Source organism: Oryx dammah, unplaced genomic scaffold, assembly GCF_014754425.2.
Source record: "Oryx dammah isolate SB20612 unplaced genomic scaffold, SCBI_Odam_1.1 HiC_scaffold_29, whole genome shotgun sequence".
NCBI classification, from domain to species: domain Eukaryota; kingdom Metazoa; phylum Chordata; class Mammalia; order Artiodactyla; family Bovidae; genus Oryx; species Oryx dammah.
The window spans coordinates 113,780,768-113,795,343 of NW_024070213.1; the positions used below are offsets into that span (position 1 = coordinate 113,780,768).

A 14,576-nucleotide genomic window follows, 5' to 3' on the forward strand; every position below is an offset into this window, starting at 1 on the left:
AAAATCAACAAAGCCAAAAGCTGGTTCTTTGAAAGGATAAATAAAATTGACAGACCATTAGCCAGACTCATCAAGAAGCAAAGAGAGAAAAATCAAATCAATAAAATTAGAAATGAAAATGGAGAGATCACAACAGACAACACAGAAATACAAAGGATCATAAGAGACTACTATCAGCAATTATATGCCAATAAAATGGACAACCTGGAAGAAATGGACAAATTCTTAGAAAAATACAATTTTCCAAAACTAAATCAGGAAGAAATAGACAATCTTAACAGACCCATCACAAGCACGGAAATTGAAACTGTAATCAAAAATCTTCCAGCAAACAAAAGCCCAGGTCCAGACGGATTCACAGCTGAATTCTACCAAAAATTTCAAGAAGAGTTAACACCTATCCTACTCAAACTCTTCCAGAAAATTGCAGAGGAAGGGAAACTTCCAAACTCATTCTATGAGGCCACCATCACCCTAATACCAAAACCTGACAAAGATACTACAAAAAAGGAAAACTACAGGCCAATATCACTGACGAACATAGATGCAAAAATCCTCAACAAAATTCTAGCAATCAGAATCCAACAACACATTAAAAAGATCGTACACCATGACCAAGTGGGCTTTACCCCAGGGATGCAAGGATTCTTCAACATCCGCAAATCAATCAATGTAATTCACCACATTAACAAACTGAAAAATAAAAACCATATGATTATCTCAATAGATGCAGAGAAGGCCTTTGACAAAATTCAACATCCATTTATGATAAAAACTCTCCAGAAAGCAGGAATAGAAGGAACATACCTCAATATAATAAAAGCTATATATGACAAACCCACAGCAAACATTATCCTCAATGGTGAAAAATTGAAAGCATTTCCCCTTAAGTCAGGAACAAGACAAGGGTGCCCACTTTCACCACTACTATTCAACATAGTTCTGGAAGTTTTAGCCACAGCAATCAGAGCAGAAAAAGAAATAAAAGGAATCCAAATTGGAAAAGAAGAAGTAAAACTCTCACTGTTTGCAGATGACATGATCCTCTACATAGAAAACACTAAAGACTCTACCAGAAAATTACTAGAGCTAATTAATGAATATAGTAAAGTTGCAGGATATAAAATCAACACACAGAAATCCCTTGCATTCGTATACACTAATAATGAGAAAGTAGAAGAAGAAATTAAGGAAACAATTCCATTCACCATTGCAACAAAAAGAATAAAATACTTAGGAATATACCTACCTAAAGAAACTAAAGACCTATATACAGAAAACTTTAAAACACTGATGAAAGAAATCAAAGAGGACACTAATAGATGGAGAAATATACCATGCTCATGGATCGGAAGGATCAATATAGTGAAAATGAGTATATTACCCAAAGCAATTTACAAATTCAATGCAATCCCTATCAAGATACCGGCGATATTTTTCACAGAACTAGAACAAATAATTTCAAGATTTGTATGGAAATACAAAAAACCACGAATAGCCAAAGCAATCTTGAGAAAGAAGGATGGAGCTGGAGGAATCAATTTGCCTGACTTCAGGCTCTACTACAAAGCCACAGTCATCAAGACAGTATGGTATTGGCACAAAGACAGACATATAGATCAATGGAACAAAATAGAAAGCCCAGAGATAAATCCACATACATATGGACACCTTATCTTTGACAAAGGAGGCAAGAATATACAATGGAGTAAAGACAATCTCTTTAACAAGTGGTGCTTGGAAAACTGGTCAACCACTTGTAAAAGAATGAAGCTAGATCACTTTCTAACACCGCACACAAAGATAAACTCAAAATGGATTAAAGATCTAAATGTAAGACCAGAAACTATAAAACTGTTAGAGGAGAACATAGGCAAAACACTCTCTGACATAAACCACAGCAGGATCCTCTACGATCCACCTCCCAGAATTCTGGAAATAAAAGCAAAAATAAACAAATGGGATCTAATTAAAATTAAAAGCTTCTGCACAACAAAGGAAAACATAAGCAAACTGAAAAGACAGCCTTCCGAATGGGAGAAAATAATAGCAAATGAAGCAACTGACAAACAACTAATCTCAAAAATATACAAGAAACTCCTGTAGCTCAATTCTAGAAAAATAAACGACCCAATCAAAAAATGGGCCAAAGAACTAAATAGACATTTCTCCAAAGAAGACATATGGATGGCTAACAAACACATGAAAAGATGCTCAACATCACTCATTATTAGAGAAATGCAAATCAAAACCACAATGAGGTACCACTTCACACCAGTCAGAATGTCTGCGATCCAAAAATCTGCAAGCAATAAATGCTGGAGAGGGTGTGGAGAGAAGGGAACCCTCCTACACTGTTGGTGGGAGTGCAAACTAGTACAGCCACTATGGAGAACAGTGTGGAGATTCCTTAAAAAATTGCAAATAGAAATGCCTTATGACCCAGCAATCCCACTGTTGGGCATACACACAGAGGAAACCAGAATTGAAAGAGACACATGTACCCCAATGTTCATTGCAGCACTGTTTATAATAGCCAGGACATGGAAACAACCTAGATGTCCATCAGTAGATGAATGGATAAGAAAGCTGTGGTACATATACACAATGGAGTATTACTCAGCCATTAAAAAGAATACATTTGAATCAGTTCTGATGAGATGGATGAAACTGGAGCCGATTATACAGAGTGAAGTGAGCCAGAAAGAAAAACACCAATACAGTATACTAACACATATATATGGAATTTAGGAAGATGGCAATGATGACCCTGTATGCAGGACAGCAAAAAAGACACAGATGTGTATAGCGGACTTTTGGACTCAGAGGGAGAGGGAGAGGGTGTGATGATTTGAGAGAATGGCATTGAAACATGTATAATAACATGTAAGAATCGAAATGCCAGTCTATGTCTGATGCAGGATATGACACGCTTGGGGCTGACGCGCGGGGATGACCCAGAGAGATGTTGTGGGGAGGGGGGTGGGAGGGGGGTTCATGTTTGGGAACGCATGTACACCTGTGGTGGATTCATGTCAATCTATGCCAAAACCAATACAGAATTGTAAAGTAAAAATTAAAAATAAATAAATAAATAAATTAAAAAAAAAAAAAAAGAAAGAAAGAAAATAAATAAATAAATATAAGACCACGAGAGTATGCTGTAGTATCTCCCAGGTTTTTGGAAGGAGACTATGCCCACAAAGTTCCCTGAATTACAAAGTTTTTAGTTCAAGGAAATTACATCTCTCCCTCTTATCTAGCCATCCTTAAGTTATTGTCATTTCAGAAACATGCTATGTGCTTCCCACTATGGTGTTTATGCCTTTGCTTCTCTCTCTGCTTTCAATTTGTGTCTTATTCAAAACTTTCAGGCTTTTAAGAAACTAATTCATTCTATTTAACTTGTAGAAATTATTGTTGTTTTAGAAATTATTCTGATGGTAACATCACATGTCTTTATTCCCTTACTCTACTGCTCTATCTGTACATAGTTTTTCATGATTCCTGGAACATAACATCTACTTGATGAATGTTTAATTTATGTATTGTTGAGCATTAAGCAAGGCAAAGAGAAAAGATTTATTAAAAAAGAGAAAAGAGAAATAATTGAACTGATTGCAAAGTGTCCTTTTCAAGTCTGAATAGTGACACTACCACTGCCTCTCTGAAATTTGATAGAGATAGTATAGTGCTCTGTTAAATTTATAAAAAATCCTGATTTTTTTAAAAGTTAACATATGCAAATATTATATTAATATATAAAGAATATATCTTTTCTAATGAGGATTTTTACAATAAAATGTTTTTCAGTTTGGAAAGTTTAATCTTCTTAAATCTAGTTTAGGATGGAGCTTACAAACTACTAATGTGATGAAGCCAATATTATATTTTTAAATAGTTCTCTGATATTTTTCAAATCAAGTTGAGAAACTTTCTGAAATTTTATTAATGTGATTTGGCAGTTGGGGAAAATACTTAATCAAAACTGTTTCCAAAATATGTAGCTTCATTAAAGCTGTAAAAATGACTGTATTTCCATGTAAAGACACACTAATTAAGAGAAGTATGTTCTTTGCAAGCCTTTGTCACTTACTATTTTCTTTTTATAGTTTAAGTTTCATCTTTACTAACTAAATTAAGACATAAATAAAACTATTTAAACTTCTTCAAATTGTAAATGACTTTTCAATATATAACTTTGCTAATAGCTAGAATTTATTTTTTAATTTTATTTATTTATTTATTTTTTATTTTACTTTACAATTCTGTATTGGTTTTGCCATACATTGACATGAATCCACCACGGGTGTACATGCGTTCCCAAATATGAACCCCCCTCCCACCCCTCTCCCCACAACATCTCTCTGGGTCATCCCCGTGTACCAGCCCCAAGCATGCCGTATCCTGCATTGGACATAGACTGGCAATTCGATTCTTACATGATATTATACATGTTTCAATGCCATTCTCCCAAATCATCTCACCCTCTCCCTCTCCAAGTTCAAAAGTCCGCTATACACATCTGTGTCTTTTTTGCTGTCCTGCATACAGGGTCATCATTGCCATCTTTCTAAATTCCATATATATGTGTTAGTATACAGTATTGGTGTTTTTCTTTCTGGCTTTCTTCACTCTGTGTTTATTGATTACTAAATGAAAGATTTTTAAGAAGTATTATTAATACTTCTTGGAACAATGTTGTCATGATCATCTCCATTTCAAAACTCTGAAACTGGGATTTAGAAATATTATATCATTTGCTCAATTTACACAAATCATACTTAGAATAATAAGGGTTATAAAAACCCAAATTTTATATTTGTATTAAAATTTTTACCCCTTTCAAACTGACTTCCCATATAAATGTTTTGTGTATTGTGTGTTTGTATCATATGAGTGGGGAAGGATAAAAAAGAAACATACTTATATATGAAAAGCATTACACTTAATACATAATTACTAAAAAGAGTGAATACTTGTTTTTTCATCAGATTCATAGACCAGGAGTACAAAACATTCAAGAACCAAGAGTTCACATATTTCCATGTAAATTAATTTATGAGAATGTATTTCTTAATCTGCATCTTGTTATCTCACCGTATCCTTGTAATTATAGTTGGTTAGGCAAAGTCAAGACCATTAGACCCCAGGCACTCTTAGATTTGCCTAAGTAGGTTGGCCTAATTATTTAGCTAGAAAAAGAAATTCAACCAGTCAGATTCTCAATTTTTTATTGGAAGACAGATAATAATATCTTTTCATACTATAGTTTTTAAACCAATAATGAAACATATAAAACATCAAAATAATTGCCTAGAATAATTCAAACTAACTTCAAACTGGGATGAAAGTAGACTGATTCTTTGCATTTAAAAAAAAAAAAAAAAGATGCCAATTCTCTCTAAGAAAAATGAAAGACTTCATCTGTTTATACTTAGACAGCGTTTTCCCTAACTAGGTAAAACTATTTACTGGTTTCAAGAAACACTATAAAAATATGATTTATGAAGATAGTCTGCAAAGATATTCTTGATAGTTTCTCTGTGCTATAAAAAAGAATATCTAAGAGCTGAGACTCCACTAACTTCAAAGGACATGTAAACTTACATTAGCTGAGCAATGTGCAGGACAAGATAAGCAATGACCCCTTTGATTCTATTAATATAAATAGAGACTTCTAGCCAGTTTCATGTCTGAACTTCATCCATCTATTTTTTGAAAAATGTCATTGATTAAAAATGTCATCTGAAGGTAGCTGCCTCATCCAATACCTTGCTTCTTCTTGAATTGATGGAAATACAAGGGTGTTGATATAAAATATATAAATATTAATGTTACAAGAAATATCAATATGTTTAAATGTGTCCCCAAGTGAACAAAATTAAGAAGTTTAAGTAAAAAATTTCAAATGGCCTTTTCTATTATATATGAATTAGAGATGTCATGAAATGTTTGGTATCATAAAAAGTACTATTGTTGATAAAAATCTTATGTGGATGAACTGAAATTATTAAAGTTTTCTTTCAAAAGTCATATGTGTAGAACTCTTTGACTTGGTTGAGTTTTTGCATATTTGCAAAAGGTATAGTGAGGAATTATAAGTGTGATATGATCATTTATGTAGGAAACAAATGAGTCTTTTTGAAAAACTACGGTACTCTCTCATAAGATATATTGGAATGCTGACATTAATAGTGTTTTATTTTTCCCCTCCTCATTTATAATTTTAAAAGAACATGAAAAAAATATATATAGAGAGACATAGATATAGATGATACTTGTATTAATTATATACACACACATATATATAGTAAGTTTCAATTTAATGATTATGCTTTCTTCTTGATCTTTTTCTACATTTTTTATGTTAATATGTTTTCTTTGGGGGGAATTATTTTTTAACACAAAATATTTACTGAGTGAGTATGTTTGTTTCTTTTAACATTCCTACTTGGTTCAGTAAAACATTTGCAAATTTGTCCTCATATATGAATCTATGAAATATATCAATTTGGCACACGCAGTGGAAGCTCTGGCACAACACCTAAGTCCACCATTCAGAACCCAGGCACTCACTCCTTGAGCTGCAAGGTATATTGCCAGGACTATTCACAGCGGAGTCCCTCTCCAGGAATTTCTCTGAAGGGAGCTGCCTCATCCAATACCTTGCTCCCTCTCCAAGAGCCACTGTACCCAGCGACTAATCTATTTTGGGCTACAAATGCCTGGGTCTCTTTTCATGACTGAGAACAGTTCGGGATGTCAATACCTGCTCAATAGTCCCTCTTAGGATCGGTCAAGGTCTCTGCTAAAACTGTCTTGGAAAGGCATCACAGTTTCCCTTTTCTCTCTAACAGTGCAGCTTCTCACACAATTATAGGTACTTCCCCCAGACAAAACTCCCCAATAATTGACCTGCACACAAATCTTTTTCTCAGAGACTTGTGTTTCTAGGACAGACTAACTTCAAATATAAGCACTGTTTTAGAGGTCACTCCAACCATGGCATTAATGTCAATAAATATTACCTTGAAACAATGCCAGGCAATATTCAGTTATAAAAGCAATAGTTATATTCTTGATATATAATATTATATGATCACTTGTACCTTAAGGTTAAAAAAAAAATTATGAATAAGAGATCCATCACAAAAAGCAAAAGGCAGCCTACCATCTGTGTCTTACCTTCACATTATAACTTAAGGTGTGACTATGCATTGGGCAATAAGGACCTTTAGAAGTTATTCCTACACCAAAATGACTGGTAATAACAATATGCACAAGTGATTTTTAGTCTCATGAACATATTCCACTATGACCAAACAATGTAAACTCTCACTCCAGTTTCCACTAGTCATATAAAAATGATAATAGCCCTCTCCAGTGACACCTTGGCATGAGTAGAACTGTCATAGAGGAGAAGTCATAGTCAAGAGAGACTGGGTTAATAACTAGTGATAATGAATGTGAACTTGTAAATAAAGTCATGATAAATAAGTAGTAAATAATAAGATAACATTTATCAACTACTTCCTGTATGCCACATGGTTGTACATTATCTTTATCCATTCCTCACTACAAATATGTACTGATAAATAAAATCAAATGTCTAGGTTATTTACTCAACACAGTTTAACAGAACCAGCCTTCAAGTCAGCATTTGTCTTATCCTGAAATCTTTTCATACTGTGAATTTTCTGCTCTAAAGACTGCAAGACTAGCTAAGACCAAATCACTGGGGACCTAGTCGTAACACTTTTGCAGTTTGAAAAAATTATTGGATAAGAAAAATGGATACAGCTGTCCTGAAGGAGCAGTATCTATGAGGAAAGCCTTTTTAAAGCATTCCAGAAGAAAAGTTTACATCCTTAGAGTGATCCACATCAAAGGAAAGCAGTGCAGATCACAATAGCTTCAAACACAGAAGCATTATTAGTTTTAGGGGGTTAGGTAGAAGTTGAAGCAAATCACGAATACTTTCATAACTAACATTAATTAGTGTTGTTTGTCTGCAATTGCTTTAATAGCATCTTAGTTACTTTATTGGCAAAGAGTTTCCAGCAGAAAAAGAACCGCATTGTTAACAGAAAATGTTTCTCAGATTTGGGGGATGGTGTCTGAAGGAAAAGAATAGCTCAGACATGAAGTGAAGTGTTAGTCACCCAGTCATGTTCGACTCTTTGCAACACTATGGACTGGAGCCCTGCCAGGTTCCTCTGTCCATGGGATTCTCCAAGCAAGAATGCTGGAATGGATTGCCATTCCCTTCTCCTGGGGATCTTCCCAACCCAGGGATCGAATCTGTATCTCCTGCATTTCAGGCAGATTCTTTAACACCTGAGACATCAGAGAAGCAACCCAGACATACCACAAATATTTTTAAAGTGTCCTTAATGACTGTCAAGCTTGATATGAGTCATGGGTGTCACTGTGGTGTCTTCAAAAAGTTGTGAGAATTTGCTGATTTATGGCCTTATTATATTCAAAACAGTAGTAAGAAAAAATATTTTTCTATGTAATTAATTCAAACTCAACTTCTCCATAAGATATTTTTGGAAGCATCTTCATATAAACATAATGAGGGAAATGCTCACCAGGGGAGTAGGGGGAAGGTATCCTCTGAAGTTTCTCTGCATTTTTATTAACTAATCAAGCATGAACAAAATGTCCTACTCTCTGTTAGTTGTTTGTTATAAAAGTGTTTCACATTTCATTTTGATGAAAGTACTTAAAAGAAATCTCTCTTACAAACATGAACACTTAAAACACTTCAGTTAGACATGAGTGTCTGTAACTGTCAAAGCTGAACTGCATGAGGAAGCACTTGGAAAATATTTTTATAAATTACATGTTGCTTTTATAAAAATTATAGTAAAATCTGTAAGATTTTTAGCCTATCTCTGAAAATACCAGCAGTATTTGCTCAAGGACACACTCAAGTATGAGCTTGAGAATGAAGATATTTGTAGAGTGTGAAACCTGTAGTGAATTGATCAGAAGTGCAATTCTACATATTAATGAGTTAAATTTATGCTTTGGAGTTTTACCAAACTCCATTAGGTAGGGGCATATCTGGATAATGTGACCACAAAGGGATGAGAGAAGCCTGGAAGAGTAGGAGATATGACTGAGGATAGATAAATCTATTTTGTTCTAAATGATGATGATAGAGAGGTTAACTATTCTAGAAAAGCAAGTACAATATCAGTGAAATGTGTGATTCAGTGCAAGCAGAACTAAATTCTCGCATCTCATCTTTTAGGTATCTATGTCTGAAAATCATTTTCTGTTAAGAGACCCCTGTTAGACTGTCATCATAATCAACAGTCTGTCAACTACAAATATCCACTGCCTGTGATTCAATAAATAGCTGAGGAACAGGATACTGAATGTCCTTATCTCCTTAACATGGAGTTTTCTTTCTTGTATAATTCATTGCTATTAGTTGTTTATCTAGATTCTGACAACAGTTCTGCTTCTGTGTGCCAACTTTGTGACCTTTGGTAAGTACCTCAGTCCCTCCATCTGTAAAGAAATTAATAATACATGTATAGTTTTGAGAATTAAAATGATGAGTATGAGAAGCAACTGCATTTCTTTTATACAGTGAATTTCAATTAATGCTATTATTCTCATATAATCATTATTAAAGCATAGCAAATCAAAATGTCAGAAATGTACATATATGCAAATAATATGTGCCATCTTTTAATTACCTTTCCTACTACCAGTGCATTCACTTGATATCCTGGCATGTTTCTGAAAAACAAAAACAAAACAAACTTAGACTGACAGTGAACTTTTGTTGATTCCAAGTTCCTTTGCAATTGGTAACAGTCTTCCCCATATCTGTTAAAGATATATTTCTTGCAAGCTCCTCTCCCACACATTTATTAATTCAGACAGGCTTCCTCTGGGTTTTGGCCTGTGTGTATCTTTGTGTAAGTAGAGCTACAGATGGTTATGACAAGTTCTTGTTTGTGCATATCAGAAGGCATGCTGTGTGGCAAATTGCACTCTTGTTTTTCTCGAGTAGATTCAGTGAATTTTCTTTCTGTTTCATTTGTCCCCGTGATAGGGCATCATATGATCCATAGTGAAGAAATGTAAAACTGGAGTAGCATGGGCACAAAATAAGGTGCTAATAAGATAACATTTCTATTGTATCAAGCTTCATTAAGGCTTGTAATTAGTTTTGGTTGCCAAACATATGGGTCAGTGAGAATAACGTCCAAAATAGATTAAATGCAATTCAGGCAACTATATTAAGAACTCAGTGTAGTGAGTTTTACTGTTACTTTAGAAGTAGAGGTGGTATGTCATTGACGTCAGTGTGCTCTCGTCTGATCTGAAGACTTAATCTGTGGTGAGAGCCAAAACTGAAGAACTAACCACAAGTTTATAAAATTAACATAATTTTATTGTGTAAATGAAATAGTAGAGACAAATTTATTCACAATCTTATATTTATGACACAATAATTACTAAATTTACACCAATAGAAAAATTGAAAAATGAGTTAACCCAGAAGTCTCCATAGAGTCCCAAAAAAGGCTAGATTTGAGTGTTGGGTCACCAAGTAACCGTTATTAAAAGGGCTTGGCTTTAGTTTTTGTTACCAAAGAAGGATTTAAAATTTTCTGTGGTAGGAACTCCTTCCCTTTACTTGTCCTGCTTCCAATACTAGTAGTAATATCCAAGTGGATTATTCCAAAGAGGTCTTATATTTTATTGGGCCCAGAAAGTATTGTAATCAGCTTTATGGGAAAGCAGAATGAAGATTTTATTACCAGGGGACTATGCAGAGTGCATGTAATAGTGTATCTGAATTTAAAGTATTATGTGTAGTCTTGTTCTGTGATTCAAGTTGATTTCCTTAATACATTTTAAACAAAATTAATTAAAGTTCAGTAAAGTTCATATACATATGAATTCTTAGAAAATTATCAATAAAACAGCTACTCACATTTCATAGCAATGCAAGGTACCAAACTGTTTACTCCCCCATGCCCTCCTCACTTTTAAGAAGTGGAGATTGCGAAAGCAAAGCTAAAAGAAATTGACAGCAAAGAGCACGTTACATTCAGAATTTCTAGCTTTTATTCAGTATTTTGTCTACTAATTGGCAGTGCTATTAACTAGAGAATTGAACAAGCATTCATAATATATTGTATAAGCTTACATATGTATATAAACTATCACACCATACTCCTCTAAACCACCACCAATAGCAATTTGGGCTTCCCTCACAGCTAAGGTGGTAAAGAATCTGCCTGAAATGCAGGAGACCTAGATTTGATCTCTGGGTCAGGAAGATACTCTGAAGAAGGAAACGGCAACCCACTTTAGTATTCTTGCCTGGAGAATCCCATGGACAGAAGAGCCTGGCAGGCTATAGTCCATGGGGTCGCAAGATTTGGACACAACTTTGTGTCTAATCCACCATCATAACTTCCAAAAATCTTGAATAATTTTTATAAATTTATCTTGATCTTTTTCTTTCACAATAAGAGTTCTATTCCTATCAAGATTCACGTTTATAATTTTAGTTGCTCTTAAGTGAGCACAAATACATGCGGGAGGGGATTTTTATCAGAATGAGAAAATTAACTTTGTTCATTCTCAAGTAAGTACAAGAAAAAAAAAAAAGGCTAAATTCATTTTGGCTAAACTCTCCAAAATGTTCACATTTAAGCTGAATTTCACCTTTTCTTTTAGAATCAAAGAAAAAAAAATCAGCTCAGAAAGTTTTTTGATGACATTATAAGCTTTTGAGATAGATATTCAAGCTCTAAATCACTTTCAACTTTGAGTGTTCACTATCACAAAGGTTGACATCACAGTGTCCACACATACTTTGTGTTGATTTCAGAAATGATAAAAAGAAAAAAAAATAGCTAATCCTAGCAAAGCAAACAGAGAAGGCAATGGCACCCCACTCCAGTACTCTTGTCTGGAAAACCCCATGGACAGAAGAGCCTGGTAGTCTGCAGTCCCTGGGGTTGTGAAGAGTTGGACACGACTGAGTGACTTCACTTTCACTTTTCACTTTCATGCATTGGAGAAGGAAATGGCAACCCACTCCAGAGTTCTTGCCTGGAGAGTGCCAGGGATGGTGGAGCCTGGTGGGCTGCCTTTTATAGGGTTGCACAGAGTCGGACACGATTGAAGTGACTTAGCAGCGGCAGCAGCAGCAGCAGTAAAGCAAAAGAAAATATGAGCTAACATGAATTCTTTTTTTGCAAAATACACAAAGTAAAAAAAAAATTTTTTTGGACTGTGCTAGGTCTTAGTTGCTGTGTGGGTTTTTCTCTAGTTGCAGAGAGTGGGGGCTACTCTCTAGTTACAGTGTACAGGTGTGGAGCATGAGCTCTATAGTTCACAGACTTCAAAAGTGGCAGCACGTGGGCTCCATAGTTGTGGCTCCCAGGCTCTAGAGCACAGGCTCAACAGTTGTGGTAAATGGGCTCAGTTGCTCTTTGGCATGTAGGATCTTCCCTGATCAGGGATTGAAACTCTGTCTCCTGCATTGGCAGGCATTTCCCTTCTCACTGAGCCACCAGGGGAGACCCTATTTTTGAAAAATATCAAAGAACTTAGAGGAAAACATGTATTTCTGGAATAAAATATCTCATTTCAGTAGAAATATATGATAAATAATTAGTTCACTTGCCAATTTTCATTCAATAACTGAAAAATCCCATATAATATTTACTGATTGCAAAACACTGGGAAAAAACACCAAAATACTCAAAAGTATAAGTCATTTACTTTGGTAGAAGTTTTGCTGAGCAGGAGATATAAGGGGAAATGAATAAAAAATGTAACAACCATTGTTTTAAAAATTAAAAAACTATAAAGTATCACATTCAGAGATCTATGAATAATAAAATTGAAAATGACTTCAGAGATACTCAAGTTCAAAGCTTCTTGATACAGAGTTTTTGGCACTTTTTCCAGGACATGATCATTTTCATAGGTTAGGAAACTAAGCCATTATAAAGCTAAAAAAAAAGGACAAAATCAATGCTAATTATGGAATCATTGATAGAGCAGAATCATCTTGCACATACCAAAATTTTCATAGCTTGGAGTCTCTTATTTAAAGTCACAGTAATGCAAGTCAATGCCCTGACCAGTAATGCTGAAAAAGCTGAAGTTAAATGGTTCTATGAAGATCTACAAGACCTTCTAGAAGTAACACCCAAAAAAGATGTCCTTTTCATTATAGGGGACTGGAATGCAAAAGTAGGAAGTCAAGAAACACCTGAAGTAACAGGCAAATTTGTCCTTGCAGTACAGAATGAAGCAGGGCAAAGTCTAACAGAGTTTTGCCAAGAGAACACACTAGTCATAGCAAATACACTCTTCCAACAGCATAAGAGGAGACTGTACACATGGACATCACCAGAAGTTCAACACCAAAATCAGATTGATTATATTCTTTGGAGCCAAAGATGGAGAAGCTCTAGACAGTCAGCAAAAACAAAACTGAGAACAGACTGTGGCTCAGATCATGAACTCCTTATTGCCAAATTCAAACGTAAATTGAAAAAAGCAGGGAAAACCACTATACCATTCAGGTATGACCTAAATCAAATTCCTTATGATTATACAGTGCAAGTGAGAAATAGATTCAAGGGATTAGACCTGACAGAGTGCCTAAACAACTATTTATGGAGGACCATGACATTGTATAGAAGGCAGGAGTCAAGACCATCTCCAAGAAAAATAAATGCAAAAGGCCAAAATGGTTTTCTGAGGAAGCCTTACAAATAATTGTGAAAAGAAGAGAAGCAAAAGGCAAAAGAGAAAAGGAAAGATATAGCCATTTGAATGCAGAGTTCCAAAGAATAGCAAAGAGATAAGAAAGGCTTCCTCAGTGATCAAGGCAAAGCATTAGAGGAAAACAGTAGAATGGGAAAGACTAGAGATCTCTTTAAGAAAATTCGAGATACCAAGGGAACATTTCATGCAAACATGAGCAAAATAAAGGACAGAAATAATATGAACATAACAGAAGCAGAAGATATTAGGAAGAGGTGGCAAAAATACACAGAAGAACTGTACAAAAGAGATCTTCACGACCCAGATAATCACGATGGTGTGATCACTCACCTAGAGCCAGACATCGTGGAAAGCGAAGTTAAGTGGGCCTTAGGAAGCATCTATGAACAAAGGTGGCGGAGGTGATAGAATTCCAGTTGAGCTATTTTAAATCCTGAAAGATGATGCTGTGAAAGTGCTGCACTCAATATGCCACCAAATCCAGAAAGCTCAGCATTGGCCACAAGACTGGAAAAGATCAGTTTTCATTCCAGTCTCAAAGAAAGGCAATGCCAAAGAATGCTCAAACTACCACACAATTACACTCATCTCACACGCTAGTAAAGTATTGCTTAAAATTCCTCAAGCCAGGCTTCAACAATGACTGAACTGAACTGAACTGAACTGAGGTTAACTATACTTTAGATTTGTTTTATGCTATGCATTATCAGGATTAAGGTTCAGTCATGTCTGACTCTTTGCGACCCCCTGAATTGCAGCATGCCAGGCCTCCCTGTCCAACACTA

The 14,576-nt window shown here is 35.1% G+C and overlaps 1 long non-coding RNA gene across 1 annotated transcript; it reads right to left on the reverse strand.

Annotated features, from left to right (window-relative positions):
- Window positions 1-4,412: 4,412 nt before the first annotated feature.
- LOC120857956 lies at window positions 4,413-13,776 on the reverse strand. Its single transcript, XR_005719793.1, has 3 exons — window positions 13,695-13,776; window positions 9,494-9,501; window positions 4,413-4,423 (listed from the first exon to the last, which is right to left on the reverse strand). It is a non-coding gene; the product is annotated as an uncharacterized LOC120857956 (long non-coding RNA).
- Window positions 13,777-14,576: the final 800 nt, after the last annotated feature.